The 22,853-nt window shown below is 39.3% G+C and overlaps 1 long non-coding RNA gene across 1 annotated transcript in view; it reads right to left on the bottom strand.

The window, feature by feature from the left end:
• Window positions 1-22,853, bottom strand: part of LOC132522944 (uncharacterized) — a 173,800-nt gene that overhangs the window by 144,787 nt on the left and 6,160 nt on the right. The window contains exon 3 of the long non-coding RNA XR_009541385.1: window positions 15,197-15,317. This is a non-coding gene — a long non-coding RNA (uncharacterized LOC132522944). The remainder of the gene's footprint in view (window positions 1-15,196; window positions 15,318-22,853) is intronic.

A 22,853-nucleotide genomic window follows, 5' to 3' on the forward strand; every position in this document is an offset into this window, starting at 1 on the left:
GGAGCTCCCTGGTGGCTTCCCCTCGCATTCTGCAGAATCCATCTTCAAGCCAAAACAAGCTTGCTCAGCCCAGGCAGCGCCTGGTTAAGCGGCCATTAGAATGCAGAGCTGCACACACGGGCTCTCCAGATACATAAAGAGTCCATAACATTTGGGCTGCAGCCCTAACTCATTATTTGCTATGAAAGTTTATGTAGCCACAAAATTAAATGAGAAAAGCCCATTAGGAAGGGTTTGCAACCTACTTAACTCATGCCTGACAACAGCAAAAGAGCACAGTGTAGCTGTCAGCTTAGTGGTTCTCCTTCCCAATTTAAATCATGGCTACTCCTTTTGGGAAGTTCCAAGCAAACAGGAGCCTCTCACACATCCTAGGGCCTGCCCCCTGTGGCCTGGGACCCATCCACAGAGGTAAGCGAGCCCTGCCTGTAGCAGTCGCACTCTTACAGGACACTGCTGGGGCCTCTGCTCCAGCAGCCACTTGGCAAAAGGCTCAGGCTGATTCTACAGGCTCCAAAGGGTCATTTTAAATAAGGTCTGAAAATTCCCATTCAGCCACAAATTAGGCCTTTCAACAAGATCTCCTCCTTTTATTAAATCCTGAGTCAGCAAATCACGGCCCCCAGGTCAAATCCAGTCTCCTACTTGATTTTTAAATACTGTAAGGTTTAACTAGAATACAGCCACGTTTCTATTTACACCTCCTCTAGGGTTACTTTTACTTTCACCCCACTGGGCAGAGTTGTAAAGTTACAAGAGTCTGCAGAGCAAATAAATTCAAAAATATTCACTAATCTGACCCTTTACAGATAAAGTTTGCCAACTCTTCTACTAAACCACTATAGCGATCAACTTTTATTAGTCATTGTTATTTTAAAACTTTTCTGGTATATTTTAGAAAAGACATGAAAACAGTGGTTATTCAGGGATGGAGGGATTATGGAGAATTTTATTTCCTTCTTTTTACAGATGTGTTTTTTTTCCCACAAATGTTATGTATTCTTAATTATTAATAGGAAAAAAACCATTTTTAAGAAAAAGACGAATGGATGCCTTTGCTATGGAAAAAAGAATCTGTGGGACTGGTTGCAGGTGTACAAATGATGCTAAAACCAGACCAAATTTTCCATCTCCTTCCATGGAGAAAGGTGAATTTCTTATGATACCAAATATAGGTTGTATATGAGTCCAGGTCACCCAAGAAGCAGTACCCAAGACACGGAAGAACTTTCTAGGGGAAATGCCTGTGAGAGAAAATGAGGAGGAGCTGAGAGGCTGTGTAACGCTGGTCTGACCCCAAGTGAAAGGGAAAGAAAAGGAAGATTGGGCGGCAGCGTCTGAGAATGTGGTACAGTTCTAAGAAAAGTTCAGGACTGTCAAGGAGTTCTTGAGCCGAAACCATCTGTCAGTGGAACCCGCCTCTCCCAGTGATGCACGAGCTTCATATCCTAGCCTAGCTCAGGTCACTGACTGACAGTAGCTGGCAGGAAACGTGGCCTCATGGAATTGCAGGAATGGATTTTTAGGCCAGGAGCTGGGGCCTTGAGGAACTACAGTCCTTACAATCAGAGATCTGAGAGATACACTGTCACGGTCACCTCAAAGAAAACCATAAAGAACACACACACAAAAGTACGTGACTCCAGCAAAGGAAACCATAAACAAGACGAAAAGACAACCTTCAGAATGGGAGAAAATATTTGCAAACTAATCAACAGACAAAGGATTAACCACCAAAATATATAAACAGTTCATGCAGTTCAATATTAAAGAAACAAACAACCCAATCCAAAAGTGGGCAGAAGACCTAAATAGACATTTCTCAAAGAAGACATACATATGGCCAAGAAGCACATGAAAAGCTGCTAAACATCACTAATTATTAGAGAAATGCAAATCAAAACTACAATGAGGTATCACCTCACACCGGTAGAATGGGCATCATCAGAAAACCTACAAACAACAAATGCTGGAGAAGCTGTGGAGAAAAGGGAACCCTCTTGCACTGTTGGTAGGAATGTAAATTGATACAGTCACTATGGAGAACAGTATGGAGGTTCCTTAAAAAACTAAAAATAGAATTACCATATGATCCAGCAATCCCACTACTGGGCATATACCCAGAGAAAACCATAATTCAAAAAGACACATGCACCCCAATGTTCATTGCAGCACTATTTACAATAGCCAGGTCAGGGAAGCAACCTAAATGCCCACTGACAGACGAATGGATAAAGAAGTTGTGGTACATATATACAATGGAATATTACTCAGCCATAAAAAGGAATGGAATTGAGTCATTTGTTGAGACGTGGATGGATCTAGGGACTGTCATACAGAGTGAAATAAGTCAGAAAGAGAAAAACAAATATTGTATATTAATGCATGTATGTGGCACCTAGAAAAATGGTACAGATGAACCAGTTTGCAGGGCAGAAGTTGAGACACAGATGTAGAGAACAAACGTATGGACACCAAGGGGGGAAAACCGCAGGGGTGTGTGTGCTGAATTGGGTGATTGGGATGGACATGTATACACTGATGTGTATAAAATTGATGACTAATAAGAACCTGTTGTATAAAAAAAAACCAAACCTAATACTAAACTTTCTTTGGGTTATCTGTATGGAAATATGTTAATATAAATGTTTCAGACATTACATGAAATTTCTAAAAATCTTATATGTTCTGGTATAATGTTGTAAGTCATAATTCTAGTTATTACTTTAAAATGTATATCTCAGAAATAAGTAAATTTCCTTGTCAATTGCATTATTATGAACTTTCATCAAATCTTTAACTGTGGTCATTTTTAAGTCTTTTGTCATTTACAGACAGTTCTGGGTGTACTCTGATGCTTTTGCAAAAATGTTCCTATAGAAGGGTTTCATCTTCAAGGAATTCATGGAAAAGACTCTGACAAGTACAGGTTTCTGGTAACTGACTATACTGCTGAACTGAATGAATAAGCATTTTCAGAACTCTAATGGAAAACTGATGAACTCATAAAAGTGCTAACAAAAGAACAAGACGAAAAAAAATTAATGACATGGGACTGAGTGAACTGATGAGGATGATTATAATTTTTGTGACTTTATGTTTGAATAAAAGGAGAAAAAATGTTAAAAAAAAAGTGCGTGACTCTATGAAACAAATCATTTTAAAACCCCAAAGCAGCATATAAATGAGATTCCAAAAAGACACTGACATTTTGGAAGCAGAATGGACCACAGAACTCCCTAATTCAACGTGTTTACAGATAAGAAGGTATTTCAAATAGTCCACCCTTTAGAAAATGTCTAATGTCCTATTTTTCAAGAGTATATTTTATATTCTGAGCAACACTGATTTGAGAACTTGAGATTTTCTGACATTGGTTAAATCCACGGGGCAGAGAAAAAGAGTTTCAGAGTTAAAAGTGAGCCTCAAATGTTGGGATGGCCTGGGCCCAAATTCATCAATGGTAAGATTTTCAGGCAGAGATCAAATGGAAACCCCGTCCTTTATTTCTTAGAGGCATATAAAATATCAGATGAAGGCTGGATTATAGAGCTATCTAGTCTAAATCTTTCAATTTATCAGATAAAGTCACTGAAGCTGTGGAAGTAATAAAGTAGCATTTATTGAGCAAATATTACTCAAAGCAATACAACAAGCAGTATCACGAGTTAGGTGTTTTGAGAAGCTAGTTCTAGCAGCACAACAAAGGCTACTTTGGAGGCACACAGGTCAGTTAAGAGGTTATTATAATTGCTGGGGCAATGATAGCAGGACTGGGAACAAGGGGAGACACACATCCCCTGGGCAAACAAGAAAGTGCAGAACCTAGAAAGTAGAGAAACTGGCAAAAAAAGACAAAGGTGTTTCCAGACTGAAGGAGTCAGAGAAGGTGAGGCCTTTATCCAAGAGTCAGTAAGGACAGAGTAGGTGAGGCCAGACGACGGAGAGAGAAGAGACGCTGCTGAGCAAAACCAGACTTGTACAGTTTGAGAGGCTGCTGGAACTTTCATGTGGACCCAGCCAGAGAGGGGGTGACAATTCAAGCCTGAATCACATTAGCAAGGACAAGGCTAGAGAAATGACTCAGGAGTCATCAGTACAGATGTGAAGAAGCACCTGGAGGATGACAGTGTTTGGAGAGTGGATGGAGGCACAGTACCCAGCTGAGCACAGTACCCAGCTGATCACAGTGGGGAAAAGGGGCAAGAAAAGAACCAGGAGGGGCGGAGTCAACATGGCAGTCGAGGAGAATGCAGAGTTCGCAGCTCCGCACAACTAGGGCACCTACCAGGCACTGGTGGAGGACCAAGGACACTGGTGGGAGGAACCTCCAAGCAACTGGGTAGTACATGGAGGGTAAGTGAGTGGGGAGGAAAAGTGGAGGCGGGATGGGACCGGTGCCCCTGAGGGGCAGCTGGAGAAGGGGAGGGGTTCCCACACGCAGAGGGGGAACAGGGGAGACCCTCAGGAGAGCAGAGGAACGGAAGGGAGCACGGCCAGTGTTTCCCCTGCCCACTTGGGCTCCAGGGAGCCTGCTGAGGTCCTGAGCCTAATCCTTTGGCCTCGGAGGCTCCCTCCAGCAGCTCTGAGCCTAAGTCCTGCCCCTACGCCCCCACCCAGGGCCTTACCTCCTGAACTCCGGGGCCCCCCTCAGGCCGTGCTGCCTGTCCCCAGGTCCTAAGCATAGGCCCCACCCCACGCTTAAACACCACCCCAAGCCCCGCCCCCACCTGAGTTCCATCCTCCCGCCTAAGCTCCGCCCCCCACAGCCAAGGCCTTTTCCGGCCTTTTTTTTTTCTTTTAGGTTGTGGTTCTGTTTTACCTTGTTGTTGTTGATTCATTTATATTTTTACTTATTCTAATAAATTTTTCATTTTTCTAGTTTTATTTTATTCTTTATACTTTGTTATTGCTCTGCTCCTTTTGGCTTCTTCCCCTTTTTGTTTTTTTTCTGTTGTGGTTCTGTTTTACCTTGTTGTAGTTATTTCACTTATATTTTTATTTTTCCTAACATATTTTTAATTTTTCTAATTTTATTTTATCTTGTATTCTTTGTGTTTGTATGCTCCTTTTTTTTTTTCTTTTCTTTTGCTGCACCATGTGGCTTGCAGGATCTTGGTTCCCAGGCCAGGGCTTGGGCCTGAGCTCCTGTGGTGGGAACGCCAAGTCAAAACTGCTGGACTAACAGAGAACCTCAGACCCCAGGGAATAGTAATCAGAGTGAGGCCTCATGGAGGTCTTCATCTCGGCATCAAGACCCGGCTCTACCCAACTGCCTGCAAACTCCAGTGCTGGACACCTCAGGCCAAACAACCAGTGAGACAGGAACACAGCCCCATCAATCAAAACAAAAAAAAAAATGAAATGACAAAAAAAATGTTACAGATGAAGGATCAAGGTAAAAACCTACAAGACCAAATAAATGGAAACAAAATAGGCAATCTACCTGAAAAAGAATTCAGAGGAATGATAGTAAAGATGATCCAAAGAACTGAAATGAAAAATACACTAGAAGGAATCAATAGTAGAATAACTGAGGCAGAAGAGCAAATAAGTGACCTGGAAGACAGAATGGTAGAAATAACTGCTGAGGAGCAGAATAAAGAAAAAAGAATAAAAAGAATTGAAGACAGTCGCAGAGACCTCTGGGACAACATTAAACACAGGAACATTCGAATTATAGGGGTCCCAGAAGAAGAAGAGAAAGAGAAAGGGACTGAGAAAATATTTGAAGAGATTATAGTCAAAAACTTCCCTAAGTGGGAAAGGAAATAGCCACACAAGTCCAGGAAGTGCAAAGAGTTCCATACAGGATAAAACCTAGGAGAAACACACCAAGACACATATTAGCAAAACTAACAAAAATTAAATTCAAAGAAAAAAATATTAAAAGCAGCAAGGGAAAAGTAAAAAATAATATACAAGGGAATCCCCATAAAGTTATCAGCTTATTTTTCAGCAGAAACTCTGCAGGCCAGAAGGGAGTGGCAGAACATATTTAAAGTGATTAAAGGGGAAAACCTACAACCAAGATTACTCTACCCAGCGAGGATCTCATTCAGATTCAATGGAGAAATCAAAAGCTTTACAGCTAAGCAAAAGTTAAGAGAATTCAGCACCACCAAACCAGCTTTACAACAAATGCTAAAGGATCTTCTCTAGGCAGGAAACACAAAAAAAGAGAAAGACACACAAAAACAAACCCAAATCAATTAAGAAAATGGTAATAAGAACATACATATCAATAATCACCATGAATGTAAATGGATTAAATGCTCCAACCAAAAGATACAGACTGGCTGAATGGATATAAAAAGAAGACCCGTATATATGCTGTTTACAAGAGACTCACTTCAGACCTAGGGACACACACATTGAAAGTGAGGGGATGGAAAAAGATATTCCATGCAAATGGAAATGAAAAGAAAGCTGGAGTAGCAATACTCATATCAGATAAAATAGAGTTTAAAGTAAAGACTGTTACAAGAGATAAGGAAGGACACTACATAATGATCAAAGGATCAATCCAAGAAGAAAACATAACAATTATAAATATTTATGCACCCAACATAGGAGCACCTCAATACATAAGGCAAATGCTTACAGCCATAAAAGGGAAATCGACAGTAACACAGTAATAGTGGGGGAATTTAACACCCCACTTATACCAATAGACAGATGATCCAGACAGAAACTAAATACGGAAACACAAGGTTTAAATGACACAATACAGCAGATAGACTTAATTGATATTTATAGGACATTCCACCAAAAGCAGAAGAATACACTTTCTTCTCAAGTACACACTGAATGTTCTCCTGGACAGAACACATCTTGGGTCACAAATCAAGCCTTGGAAAATTTAAGAAAGTTGAAATCATATCAAGCATCTTTTCCAACACAATGCTATGAGATTAGAAACCAATTACAGGAAAAAAACCTGTAAAAAACACAAACACCTGGAGGCTAAACAATGCACTGCTGAATAACCAAGAGATCACCAAAAAAAAACAAAGAAGAAATTTAAAAATACATAGAAACAAATGACAATGAAAACACAATGATGCAAAACCTATGGGATGCAGCAAGAGCACTTCTAAGAGGGAAGTTTATAGCAATTCAAGCTCACCTCAAGAAACAAGAAAAATCTCAAATAAACAATCTAACCTTACATCTAAAGCAACTAGAAAAATAAAAACAAAGAAAACCCAAAGTCAGTAGACGGAAAGAAATCATAAAGATCAGAGCAGATAAATTAAATAGAAACGAAGAAAACAACAGCAAAGATGAATAAAACTAAAAGTTGGTTCTTTGAGAAGATAAACAAAATTGATAAACCATTAGCCAGACTCATCAAGAAAAAATGGGAGAGGACTCAAATCAAACATTAGAAATGAAAAAGGAGAAATTACAACTGACACCACAGAAATACAAAGGATCATATGAGACTACTACAAGCAAATATATGCCAATAAAATGGACAACCAGGAAGAAGTGGACAAATTCTTGGAAAGGTACAACTTTCCAAGACTGAACAAGGAAGAAGTAGAAAATATAAACCGACCTATAACAAGTAATAAAATTGAACCTGTAATTTAAAATCTTCCAACAAACAAAAGTCCAAGACCAGATGGCTTTAAAGGAGAATTTTATCAAACATTTAGAGAAGAGCTAACACCTATCCTTTTCAAACTCTTCCAAAAAATTCTAGAGGGAGGAACACCCCCGACCTCGTTCTACGAGGCCACCATCACTCAGATACCAAAACCAGATAAAGATATCACAATAAAAGAAAATTACAGACCAATATCACTGATGAAGATAGATGTAAAAATCCTCATCCAAATACTAGCAAACAGAATGCAACAACACATTAAAGGGATCATACACCATGATCAAGTGGGATTTATTCCAGGGATGCAAGGATTCTTCAATATATGCAAATCAATCAATGTGATACACCATATTAACAAATTAAAGAATAAAAACCATATGATCATCTCAGTAGATGCAGAAAAAGCTTTTGACAAAATTCAGCCATTTATGATGAAAAACTCTCCAGAGAGTGGGCATACAGGGAAACTACCTCAACATAATAAAGGTCATATATGACAAACCCACAGCAAACATCATTCTCAATGGTGAAAAACTGAAAGCATTTCCTCTAAGATCAGGAACAAGACAAGGATGTCCACTCTAGCCACTATTATTCAACATAGTTTTGGAAGTCCTAGTCACAGCAATCAGAGAAGAGAAAGAAATAAAAGGAATACAAATTGGAAAAGAAGAAGTAAAACTGTCATTGTTTGCAGATGGCATGACACTATACATAGAGAATCCTAAAGATGTCACCAGAAAACTACTAGAGCTACTCAATGAATTTGGTAAAGTTTCAGGATACAAAATTAATGCACAGAAATCTCTTGCATTCCTATACACTAACAATGAAAGATCAGAAAGAGAAATTAGGAAACACTCCCATTTACCATGCGACAAAACAAATAAAATACCTAGGAATAAATCTACCTAAGAAGGCAAAAGACCTGTACTCAGAAAACTATAAAACACTGATGAAAGAAATCAAAGATGACACAAACAGATACAGAGATACACCATGTTCTTGGATTGGAAGAATCAACATTGTGAAAATGACTATTCTACCCAAAGCAATAAGCAATCTACAGTTCAGTGCAATCCCTATCAAATTACCAATGGCATTTTTCACAGAACTAGAACAAAAAATCTTAAAACTTGTATGGAGGCACAAAAGAGCTGGAATAGCCAAAACAATCTCGAGGGAAAAAAATGGGAGGTGGAGGAATCAGACTCCCTGACTTCAGACTATACTACAAAGCTACAGTCATCAAGACAATATGGTACTGGCAAAAAAACAGAAATATAGATCAATGAAACAGGATAGAAAGCCCAGAGATAAACCCCGCACCTATGGTCAACTAATCTATGACAAAGGAGGCAAGGATATACAATGGAGAAACGACAGTCTCTTCAATAAGTGGTGCTGGGAAAATTGGCCAGCTACATGTAAAAGAATGAAATTAGAATACTCCCTAACACCATGCACAGAAATAAATTCAAATGGATTAAAGACCTAAATGTAAGACTGGACACTATAAAACTCTTAGAGGAAAACATAGAACATTCTTTGACATAATTCACAGCAAGATCTTTTTTGACCCACCTCCTAAAGTAATGGAAATAAAAACAAAAATAAACAAATGGGACCTAATGAAACTTAAAAGCTTTTGCACAGCAAAGGAAACCATAAACAAGACAAAAAGACAACCCTCAGAATGAATCAACGGACAAAGGATTAATCTCCAAAATATACAAACAGCTCATGCAGCTCAATATCAAACAATAACAAACAACCCAATCCAAAAATAGGCAGAAGACCTAAACAGACATTTCTCTAAAGACATCCAGATGGCCAAGAGGCACATGAAAAGCTGTTCAATATCACTAATTATTAGAGAAATGCAAATCAAAAGTACAATGAGGTATCACCTCACACCAGTCAGAACGGCCATCATCAGAAAACCTACAAACAATAAATGCTGGAGAGGGTGTGGAGAAAAGGAAACCCTCTTACACTGTTGGTGGGAATGTAAATTGATACAGCCACTATGGAGAAAAGTATGAAGGTTCCTTAAAAAACTAAAAATAGAACTACCATATGACCCAGCAATCCCACTACTGGGCATATACCCAGAGAAAACCATAATTCAAAAAGACACATGCAGCCCAATATTCATTGCAGCACCATTTACAATAGCCAGGTCATGGAAGCAGCCTAAATGTCCATCGACAGACAAATGGATAAAGAAGTTGTGGTACATATATACAATGGAATATCACTCAGCTATAAAAAGGAACAAAATTGGGTCATTTGTAGAGACATGGATGGACCTAGAGACTGTCATACAGAGTGAAGTAAATCAGAAAGAGAAAAACAAATATCGTATATTAACGCATATATGAGGAATCTAGAAAAATGGTACAGATGGACCTATTTGCAGGGCAGGAATAGAAACACAGACGTAGAGAATGGACGTGTGGACACAGCGGGGAAGGAGAGGGTGGGATGAATTGGGAGATTAGGATTGCCATAAATACACTACCATGTGTAAAACAGATAACTAGTGGTAACCTGCTGTATAGCACAGGGAGCTCAGCTCAGTGCTCTGTGATGACCTAGATGGGTGGGATGGGGTGGGCAGTGGGAGGGAGGTCCAAGAGGGAGGGGATATATGTATACATATAGCTGATTCACTTCACTATCCAGCAGAAACTAACACAAGATTGTAAAGCAATTATACTCCAATAAAAAAATTTTTAAACGAAAAGAAAGAAAAGAAGAGCCAGGAAAGCCTCGTGCTGAGGAAGGCAGAGGAGGGGAGAGCCTCCAGACGCCATAGCACTAACTTGACCGAGATCAAGTCACCAATACTTCCAAGACACCCTGCCCGGAAACCAGGCCAGCAGAGCAAAAGTCACACTGCAGAGCTGGAATCCAGCAGATTGTAAGGAAGTGGAGTCCAGCCAGGAAGGGAGAGAGTGGGGGAATTAGTGGAATAACCACTGGAGAGATCAAGGTTCTAATTGGCCAACCTTGAGCTTTTCGCCACTGATTTTGCTGTTGTCACATGCTCGGGTACTTGGGTCTTATTGCCTTATTTCTTCATTCACTCTCACTCCTGACACTTAAGTTTGCCTAATCTGGTTTCCAGGTAACTGCACCCCATAGAATTCAACTGCATTAAGGATTAAAGAGGATTTTTGTGAGCAAGCCTCACACAACTATATGTAATAACCAGCTATAAAGGAAGCTAACCTATTCAGGATGTGGTCTGTCTCTTCCTCTGTTCATAGAGGCTTAATTTATGTCTTTTCTGAGCTTTATGCCTTAGAGAAGGAAATGGATTGCAGTTAAAAGGCTTGTGTACAAGAATATTTTTTAATTTCTTAGTAAATTGACCTCTAAGCATAATCATATCTTGGATCTCTGTTACTCTCTCTCTCTCGGTCTCTTTCTCTGTCTCTGTCCTTCACACATCCACACAGTAGATGTTAAAAAAAGTTACATGAGTTTTTTCGGCTCTGGGATCATTATTATAAGGTGTAATAATATGGTTTTCAAAACATTTTTGTGTTGGCTCTGTAGCCAATCTTAACTGTAAAGATGATAAGCAGTTACTGTTATATTACAAATAAAACTTACACCTGTCTCTGTCTAAAAGGCTACAGTTTATTATTGTTGTTGTTGTTATAGGAAAAGGAAAAAGCAGCCCTATAGGTATAACCCTTCACAGAAGAAAAATATCTTACTGGCAACTCATTATTTCAGGTTGTTATTATGTTAGATGATAGCTTCTAGGTGTAAGGCACACACCTACAATGATCACATTAAGGCAGAACCTCATTAATAATAGATGAGATCTGATTATATCCATTCCTGATGCTAGTTTAATAACCTGTGGCACTTTTTCAACAAAAAATAATCATTTGAACCTTTTTGCTTTTTAAAAAAGTCATCCTTGCCATATCTTGGTACCAAGCTGGAGAAACCAGGCTGCTTTTGAATCAAGGAGTAGTCCCTGATATGAGTCTTTCTGGTGCCTTTTAGCTGTAAGAATTAACATTTCAAAGAATAATAAGAATAATTTTAGACTGAATTTCTAGCCTTTTAGAGATTTGGGGAGAAGCGACTTGATCATTTTTCATTGTTGTATGTCATGATTTGGGTTTTTTAATAGAACACACCAGCTTCTGCATTTACACCAGACCCAAACATGTTGTATCTCCTGCCAGTGCATTTGGTCCAGTACAGCTATGATCTTTAAGACATGAACAGATATTCTGTGTAAAGTACTTGTTATTTCACATTATCAGAAACTTTGTTGTGGCTTTTCCTTGCCCAGTTTTTGTTTAATTCATCACCTCTTATACACAAGCCCCATGTGCTGGGCTTAGTGATGTCCCCTCATTACAAGATCTCCATATGTTACCTAGTATGGCAAAAAAGAACTTTGCAGAGGTGAATAAGGTTCTTGAGATGGGAGACTGCGCCAGATTAAGCGGCTATGTCTGATGTAATTACAAATGTCCTTGCATGGGAAGAAGGTGATGTGATGACAGAAGAAGAGACTGGAGTGATGTGCTTTGAAAGTGAGGGAAGGACTTACTTCACTTAGCATGATAATCTCTAGGTCCATCCATGCTGCTTCAAATGGCATTATTTCATTCTTTTTTATGGCTGAGTAGTATTCCCTTGTGTATATGTCAGACAGAGAAAGACAAATATCATGTACTATCACTTATATGTGGAATCTGAAAAAATGATACAAATGAACTTATTTATAAAACAGAAACAGACTCACAGACTTCGAAAACAAACTTAAGGTTACCAAAGGGGAAAGGTGGGGGAGTTTGGGATTAACATATACACACTACTATATATAAAATAATCAACAAGGACCTACTGTATAGCAAAAGGAACTCTAATAACCTATATGGGAAAAGAATCTGAAAAAGAATGGGTGTATGTATATGTATAACCGTACACCTGAAACTAACGCAACATTGTTCTGGATTGGCCAAAAAGCCAACCGAATAAGTCAACTATATTTTAATACAAAATAAAAATTAAATTTAAAAAATGAAATAAATTTTAAAAAATAAAATAGACATACTTTATTACTGAAAAAAAAAAAAAAGAAGAGAAAGAAGGAGCCACAAGGCAAGGAATACGGGCAGCCACCAGAAGCCAAGAAAGGCAAAGAAACGGATTCTACCTTCACAGCCCCCAAAAGAACCGGCCCTGCCCACACCTTGATTTTAGCCCCCTAAGAGTCATTGCAGATTCCTGATCTCCAAAACTGTAAGAGAATACATTTGTGTTGTTTAAGTCACTTAGTATGCAGTAATTTGTCACAGCAGCAATTGGAAATAAATATACCCCATATCTGCTTTCCTTTCAAAAGAGTAAGAGAGAAGGGTAGATTTTATGGAGCAGAGGAAAAGGAAAAGGAGATTCAATAGATATTATTATAATCCATGTGATCTTGAACAAAAGAAGATGTGATTTTATAAACCATAATTTTCCTATTGAAATATAATGCTTGCCTATATAGAAAGTTGAAAGGTGCGAAACAAAGAGGAAAAATAAACAACCATTTTTAACATTCTATTTTTTCCTTCCAGTGTCTTTTCTACGTTTATTTTTATATACTTCAGCTTTTACTATCAGAGTGTTGGAAATACCCATGGAAGACAGGTCTTTGTTGCCCATCTTGTAGGTAAGGAATTTGAGGACCAGAGAGGTGAAAGTCATTTTGCCCAGTCATACAACTCATGAAGGACAGAGCCTGGATTCCAGATCTCTCTTAACAACAAAACTCTTTTAACCACAACATACAATGAAGTTAGGAGATGAGAATAAAACTATGGGGGGAAAGATCCATAAATTTTTTTTTTTTTTTTTTTTTTTGCCGTACTCGGGCCTCTCACCGTTGTGGCCTCTCCCGTTGTGGAGCACAGGCTCTGGACGCGCAGGCTCAGCGGCCATGGCTCACGGGCCCAGCCGCTCCGCGGCATGTGGGATCTTCCTGGACTGGGGCATGAACCCGTGTCCCCTGCATCGGCAGGCGGACTCTCAACCACTGCGCCACCGGGGAAGCCCGATCCGTCAATTTTTATGGAGGCTTTAAGATTCCACTCTTGCTCAAGTAAGTCCCAAGGTTCCTGGAAGCTTGGAAACGAGGTGCTGATGAGACACCCCAGTAGAGACATCTTCCTTTTTCCTAAACTGACTCTCCTTCTAACAGGCCAGTGAGGCCAGGAAGATATTAGGTAGATGTAATTGATATTTAGATAAGATGCATAAATTAAAATCCCCTTTCATACCAGCAGCCAAACTGCTCCATTCATACAGCTGAAGGGAGATTTTTTTTTTTAATTCTTTGCATCTTGGAATCCTCCAGATAAAGGCTTTCATGTCCATGCATTCTATTCATTGTGCTACCAATGTTATACTACTTTAACTTTTTCCACTTAAATGTATTTGCTTTGTCTTTTCAAAGGAAACTTAGAAAGGGAGAAAGGAAAGAGGAGAGGGAAAGAAGCAGGGAGGACAGAAGGGAGAGAGGGAGGGAGAAGGAGAGTCAAGCTCTATGCAATGTGAAAAGTTGATTAACATGTTCTCACAATTTTGAATTTTGGAGGATCCATAGGCTACTTTTTAAAAATTAATATTCACTAAACATTTCTATTTGTGTCAAGCAATTGGGAGTTGTTTGCATTTAATAGTTTAACGCCTCATGCAGTCACTGATGTAGAGAAATTAATGTAAATGAAAATAAACTGGGTATTATGCCCAGTAGGAAAGTACCCCAGCCTGCATCCCTCATCTAATTCACTCCCTAAGCCAGAGGGCAAAACTTTTAATGCAGTGTAATTTCCTCTTTGTAAGGTGCAAAATACAACCTCCACTAATGGTCAATTTGAAGGATGTTTCACACAGGGAGAGTATCCGCATCTCGGGAGGTACTTGGGGAGCTGGTGTCCTTTATAGGGGTTCTGGCTGGGACATTCATTCTGGAGGCAGTTTGGAGAGAGAGACAATAGGCAATAAAGCTAAATCATTGCAGAGATATCAGAGGGCTGTCCTCTGCACCTGGCTGGTGAAGCTGGGCTTGTAGCCAAGGCTGTACTACCTACTCAGAGTGCAATTCTCCCTCCTTCAAGGTCATTCTCCCTAATAAAAGGGATAGGGAAATGGGGCTGGAACTGAGATGAGATCTCTGACCCCTTTTACACAGAAAGTCTACAGCCACCGTGCTGCTCACATTTCTCTCTTTACGCATGTACCTATTCCTCATAGACCCAGGGCCCGACTGCTCCAGGTCATCTGACTACATGGCTACAATGCATGAGGATTCACTGTGGTTGTGTTAGGACCTGTATTGCAAGATGATGATGATGACGACGACAATGATATGATGACAAGGAGAGAAGCTAGCCTTGATTTATCTCTTACCATGCACCAAGCACTATTTTAAAAGCCAAATGTATATTTTTTTCTTATTTCATTCTCCAATCAACCCTCGGAGGTAGGCACTATTGCCATCACCACCCTCTACATGAAGAAACTGAGGCACAGAGAGGCTAAATAACTTACCTGACACAGCAGCAGCTAGTAAGTGGAGAAGCCAGAACCCTGGCTGTCTGACTTCAGAGTCTTCAGCCAGTATCTCTTCTGCCTCTTTTACATTTATAGTTGGTAATTCTCCCAGCAACCCCTAGGACAGATAACATTAACTATGTTTTATAGATGAGGAAACCTGGCCTTGCCCAAGCTCACTCAGCTTCTCACATTTATTTATAATTCCATAGGGCATTGGTTTGCAACCATTTTCCTTTTGCTGAAGTCTTCCAAGAAGGGAAAATTTATTGGAAGGTTGAGGCCAAACAGAACTTTTCAGACTGGAGTGAGAACAGGGTCACTCTTCACGTCCCTACTTGCAGCAGGCAGACAACATCATCTTTGTTCCTTTCATAGCACTTATCATAATTTCCAATTATTTGATGTCACTGTCTGATACTTATTCATTGTCTATCCACATAACTAGGCTGTAAGTTCTATGAGACCAGGAAACTTAGTCTATCTTATTCACCTTTGTATGTCTAGCACCTAGCAATGCTCCAGGCACACAGTAAGCAATCAGTAGGTATTTACTGAAATGTACAAGGTTAAGTAATACTTTTCCCTCAATCCCATTATGGAGCAAATCAAGACAAAACACAACTTCCAAAAACTGGAGAGCAGAAGGAAAAGTTAAATGAGGCTCTCTATTAACTGAGGTTTTAGTCCATTTCTATCGCTAAAATCACTTTACAGGGCATTGCTGCCACTGTGGGGAAAGCGTGGTGACTTAGGTCACAGGCACAGGCTCCAGTCACTCAGCCCAATGGTGCAGTAGGAAAAGGATGAGAGGATGAACCCAACAAGCATCTTGGAAGGTAAACAACTACACTTATGCATAGAGAGGTCATCTTCTCTTAATTTGAAAAGCGTTCCCAGAGCATACCTGGTAACTTCCCCAGAGAAACTGAAGTACAATTTACTGAAACAATGCGATGTTTCAAAGGTTTCTATCGGGAAGGCCTGCTAAAAAATTAAAGAAACCATGAAAGTAATGTCAGCAAATTTGGCTAGATCAAATAACTACATAAAATATTCACAAAGTTAAAAGAACTTTAGAAAACTATTTTTAGCAAGTAGGACAGACACTATCAAAAGATCACTCAAATTCATAGGAAAAATTCTCAGACTTAGTAGACAATTCTATAATGGGATTAAATACAAGTCTCCAAAGAACTCCAGTGGAACTAATTCTCCATTAAATGACTAATCAATATAAAGCCGTTCAATTTCACTGGAAAGCAAAAGAACTGTGACTTTAAAAAATGAGCAATGTCATTTTTTATAAGTTAGGTTTATTGAAGTATAATTTACACACAGGAAAACTCATTCTTTTCAAGTATATAGTTCAATGAGTTTTCACAAATATACACAGTCACGAAACCATCATCAAGATCAAGATATAGAAAATTTCCATCACCCCCAAAAAGTTCCCCAGGACCCCTTTCTTTTCAATCCCTTCCCTCTTCCCCAGACCCTGATCCAATTTTTTTCCCTACAGTTTTTCATTTTCCAGAATGTCATATAAATAGAATCATAAAGTTAAGTAGCCTTTGAGCCTGGTTCAATGTCTTTTTTAGTCTATCAAAGTAGCAAAGATGTAAAAGGTAATAATAATGTTCATGAGTGTGCTCAGACACAGCTAATGTATGAATAAACTGTTATTACCTCTCTTGGGTGCAAACTGGCAATATGTACCAAGAGCCTAAAAATATTGATACACTTTGACCACTAATTCAATCTGTAGAAATCCCTATACCAACAGTTAATATCAAAGATGTGCACAAAACTTATATATGCCCGAAGATGTTCATTACAGTGTTATTTATTATGGTAAAAATTTACAAACACCCTAAATGTTCAGTGTAAAGGGAATGTATAAGTAAATTCATATAATAAACATATTTATCTATACACCAATTAGAAGTAAAGTTTACTGAAAGTTTTTGATGACATGGAAAATACTTATAATATTGGAATAGCACAAAAGCAACATACAATGTTGCATATATATTATGATATCAGAGTAAAAGCGCACAGAGAAAAGAATGGAAGGAAAATTATTTTCTCTGAGTGATAGATGACTGTGAAAAGTATATATTCTTCTGTATTGTCCTAATTTTCTTCAACGCCCTTCTATTATATTTATAATTAGACAAATACCTTATAAGAGATATAAAGCTCTGCTTTCTATCTAACCTGAATCACTTTCGCTCTACTCTAAACTCTTAGGAAGATTCAGATCTACTGGCCAATTACTCACACCTTTAACTAAGATTTATTAAGCACCTACTAGGCCCCAAGCACTCTGTTAGGTGCTAGGACTACAAAGAATTTGACTCTGCCCTTATCTCAAAGGAATATTAGGTCAATATGTAAACACATAATATTGATTACTTCTAATAATTTATTTTACATCTTTACTTTATGCTAGATACTAACCATTTTTCATACATTACCTCATTTCCTCATCTGTAAAATGGAGATAATACTTGGGTGGTTATGAAGAGTCACCCTTAAAGCACGTAGCCAGTTCCCAACATAAAGCAGGCAACAGATATTTGTTCTACTCTAAAAGGTGTTATAACAGTGGCAAGAACTCAATAAACTAAGAACTAAATATACTAGGGGCACAATTCTACAGAGGAAACAGAGGTCAGAGACACTTGTGCTCTGCTTGACAAGATCAGGATTTTGCAGGTGGTCAAGAAAAGGAAGGGTATTCCAGGCAGAGGGGCCAGTGTACATCCTCATCTCTTTGAAGATGACTTTTCTAGCACTTCTATAAGGAAAGAGTTCCCTGTGTGATTCACAAGAGCCTCTTAAAAGCAATGCTGCCTACTTGCATGAGATGGTCTCCAGTGTTATGACACCCCCTGATAAATGTCGAGATTCATTTTCTAACTTGATTCTATAGGAAAGAGAGACAATTCCATCCCATGCATTGGAAATTGCCCTTTTGTTGGCCTTCCTACATGGAGTAGGACCTTCACGGAAACTCACCAGAAAGCACACAAGCTACTAGGTAAGTGGAGACATCACACAGACCTTTGGAGGCAGCAACACAGCAATATTATTTTTGCCAACAAAGAGTTTGCTCACTATCTTTTCTTCCTTACTCTTTCCTTGTCCTTCTCACTATCTACTGGGAGCTCTCCAAGTGCACAAACAACATATAAATTCTAGCCATCTCAGTGATCATCTGGAAGAGGAAAAAAGGAGAAGAAAATTTTCTTTTAGATAAAATTATCCTTGCTTTGCTTCACAAAGATTAGTCACTAGTTGAGTGGTGTGACTGGTTACATCGACAGCTTGAGCAGCATAAACTGAACACACAAGTTCAATGAAGACAGATGGCGAATATCCATGTTAGTTATCAACCGTACCGAAGAGAGAGCTGAAGAGAAGCACCACGTCAAGGGAAGAAGAGGCACAAAGCAGGTCAACATCATGCAGTTAGAAATTAGGTCCATGTAACTGCTTATGGCAAGAGGTGGAACTTTCAATATACACATTCAGTACAGATAACCTTCAAGGTTTCTGAACCTTCCCTCAAGAATCCCAGTTATTTCAGCCATAATTTCCAAACACCACTGCTTCTGCTAATACTTTGGCCCTGATTTAAGGAAACACTCCTATTTAATTTAGAACCTAACTCCCACTCATCTTCACATTTTTCTCATGAGCACAGCTCACAAGAGGTTTATTTATAAATGAGTACAGAAAGTCACAATGGACCGACAAAGCCAACGACATCCCTGCAAGTGGCCAAGTCAGCAGAAGCTTTGACATTCCATCAGCAGTCCTCTGCTCCTCTTAATGAAAGCACAGGAAGTAGGAAATGTAATACATGGTGGAAAACACTAGTCACAAGAGACCTTGTGAATATCTGTTCTTAGAGATGTTACGCATATAAATGAGGTCCATCCACCTTAGATTGCTGTGATGCTTTCCTGTTGGAACTGTGGGGCAGACTCTCAGTTTGCTCACTGATATGATTTTGCAAAAGGTAAATTGAGTTTCTCTGAAGAAGCTTTCCTAAGTAACTTAATAATACGGCACTTTAATGTGATGGGACTATTCAATCCTAGAGACAATTGTCCATGTAGAGTAAGAAGACTGACTATAAGGTGAAAAAAAAAATAGCTTCCACTCATGAATCTCCTTTTCCTAATACCTAGGACCCACTGAACCTTCTGGATGAATATGTGCCATTTTATTTCAACTCAGCCAACCTACAATGGTCCCGAGCAGAACCCATAAATCCACCTATAATTTATTAAAGACTTTCATGGCACTCTGTTCAACCAGTTCACACAGGATGCTCTGTTAAAAAATGCTTCCGTCACTGGAAAAGAGAAAATACAAGTCTTTGCTCCAAAACGTTTAGAGTGACTGCATGTAAATGTTTATAGACTGGAATTCCAAGAACGTCTTGTCATGATGCTGACAGGGCAAATAGCTCTGCATTTAGCCACAACTAATAGAATATGTGTCCATGGACATTTCCCTAAGTATGTCTGAACATCACTTCATCCACAACTTTCCCTGAATTCAAGGAGTCCACAACTTCTAGGGTAAAACTGAAAACAATAAACACTCAGGTTTTTGGTGTAATTGCAATCTTTTGTTAGCATCTTCTTTTTGCATTTTGAGTCGCATTAGAAAGAAATGCTTCATGAGCACACCATGTGTGAACAACCCTACTGCTAATGTGTTATTTCTATTCTGGGTGTAATATATTTTTACCCAGGGCCAGCAGAAGAAGAGAAATGATGCATAGATTTCTCTAAGAGGAGCAGGAAGGGGGAAAATACTGAGAACACACAACTACGCTACCAGAAAGGTCAGCCAGGGATCTGTATAAGTCGGAAGAGCTGAGAAACAGGACAAGGAAAAATATGAGCCTTCACTGAACTGAACTTGGTGTCTTCCAGCCTTCTCAGGGCTGCCAGTGACAGAACTAGAGGGACCTCTCAGATTCAGAGTCAATGCAGGACATACTTGCTAGGCACTGTGCTACATGATATCACCTCCATCATGGGTCACATGCAAAGGGCTCAGGCCTTTGCAGGAAGACTTGGCTCCCCTTTGCTGGCCAGAGAATACAATAGCACCTAAGTAGGAGGCTTCCGGGATTGTGAGGCCAAGTGTCAGAGACCAAGTGGCCAATGGTGGGACTAGCACTGCTACTTTTAGAGCATTCACTGATGTCCAGAAGAATTTCCAGTGGCTACAGAAATTTAAAGGGATGAAACAGAAGCTCAAGGTCAAGGAGTGCCTTCAAGGCAGACTGTGCATGGTCGCTAAGGTCTTTTCCCAAGATGCCTCCACAGAATGATATTCACTATCTTGAAAGTAGACCGTGGTTCCCAGTAGGACAAAGTCAAAAACTAAATTTTTTCAGGATCCTGAGAATGAACCCACATCTCATATTAAACAAGCAAAAGAAACTAATGTGTAAAACCAGAAGACCAATGTATTTTTTCACAAAGAGAAATTAGTATCAAAGGGAATACATGGATTCCATTTAACCATTGTTTTCTGGTTCTGTTCACAGATCTCTATGGAAAGCCATTAGAATGTACTTAAAAACAAGTCATAGAAAATCCAGCTCAAATTGGGTTAAACAATAATTTACTGATTGATTTATATAACCCAAAAGGTCTGTGCTAGGAAGTACTCCAGGCAAGGCTTGATCCAGCAGCTTAAGGCTATCACCAAGAATTAAATTTCTTTTGATATATTGGCTCTATTTTCCATCATATTGACACCCTTTCCATGGTGGCAAAATGGTTGTCAGCAGCAATAAGATGATATGCATTTTTCTATTCAACTTTAGTAAAAGAATGATGGCTTCTTTCTGTCCAACCATCAAATAAAGGTCCTAAACTTTACTTTGACTGGAATAAATGAGATAAGTACCTATCCATGAACTAATCACTATAGCCAGAGGATTAGTTTAGGTCTAGGTCAGTTTTTATCCCTGAATCAATCACTGTGACAAAGAGTATGGGTTTGTGAAAATTGGTTTACAGCCAATCTCTGGAGTTAAGGGATGGCCAAACTACAATACAATCTATACAGTGTAAATAGGCTGGGATAAATGCTTGGGAGGCAGCTACATGATTCTACTGTACAAAGATATACTGTAAAGAGGGTTGCTTTATAAACCTGGGATCAGAAGAAATCCAGAAATACACATTTTAATGGCATTAAGATAAACAGCAGGATTCCCCCAACTCCATAGGAATTCCATTGCCAAAGTTTCTAGAAAGTAACTGGCTAACTTCTATCACTATATCTTAAGAATGAAAGGGGGAAAAAAGGCCAATACTGTGTGATTCCACTTACATGAGGTACCTAGAGTTAATCAAATACATAGAGACCAAAAGGAGAATGGTGGTTGCCAGAGGCTGCAAGTGGGGTGGTGGAGGCATGATGTGGAGTTATTGTTTAATGGGTATAGAGCTTCAGTTTTGCAAGACGAAAAGAATTCTGGAGCTAGGTGATGGTGATGATTGCACAATATGAATGTACTCAATACCCCAGAACTGCACTCTCAAAAATAGTAAAGATGATACATTTTATGTTTTGTGTATTTTACCATAATTTTTTTAAAAGGAATAAATGGATTAATTGGATGAGTTATAGGCATATCTTATAGGCCTTGGAGTTGAATTTCAGTATCTCCACTCTAAAGTGTTATGTGCTTTTTTTAAAGTCAAGTTACGAAAGAAAAAAAGCATTATTTTTCTGTTGCAAGAGATCTAGGGTCAAACACCACAATGACACACTAAGAAGAAATTGTCTTAGGTGCCTTTGGGCTCAAGGAACAGAATGTAGGCAGTTACCTAGTCTCCCACCATCATATGGCTTAAGTTGAGTCCGTCTTGCTTAAGTGGGCATAGCTGGAGACAATTTAAATTGTGCTCCAGGAGAGAGATCTTCTGGTACCCACCACCTCACATATTTATAGCTGGGAGGTGACAGAGATCACCTAACCCTGTTGCTCTGAAAATGAGGCACAACCTTGCCAGTGTGAAAAAACATTCTCTTCTCAATGCCCATCTTCTGGGAAGTTTGTGTATCAGAATTGGTGCCAACCAGTATAACTTCTGGCTCTCTCTGCCGGGCCAGCTCATTACTGGACGACCTGAGAGAAAGTTGCTGGAGGCATCCAGAGAGAAAATGGCTCGTTTTTCCTCATCATCTGACATCCAAGTGCTTGGAGGAAGCTTCACTGTGGTCCCTAAGTACTGACTGAAAACATCAATTGTATTTCAAAAAAAAGTCAGTAGGACAGAGGAAAACACTTCATTGGTAGTTAAAGTAGCATGTCCAGGGGCTGGGAAAAGAGCTGGTGGAGTTAGAACCAGTAAAGGATGAAGGAAGGATGCCGAGTGTGCACACCTGATAAGGTTCATAAGCCACGGAACCGCAGCCAGGCTTTGCTATCTTAGCATAAGTAACAGGGCTGCGTAGAGCTCTTTCATTACATTGATTTCTTTACTCCGTGGGATCCCTGCATATCTGATAATTGAACTGTAAAAACACCGCACAGACACTGAGCTGATGTGGCCCAAGAGCAGCCAGAGATACGCCCTCCAAAGACTATGTCTAACGTTGACAA

Source organism: Lagenorhynchus albirostris, chromosome 7 (assembly GCF_949774975.1).
Source record: "Lagenorhynchus albirostris chromosome 7, mLagAlb1.1, whole genome shotgun sequence".
Classification (NCBI taxonomy): domain Eukaryota; kingdom Metazoa; phylum Chordata; class Mammalia; order Artiodactyla; family Delphinidae; genus Lagenorhynchus; species Lagenorhynchus albirostris.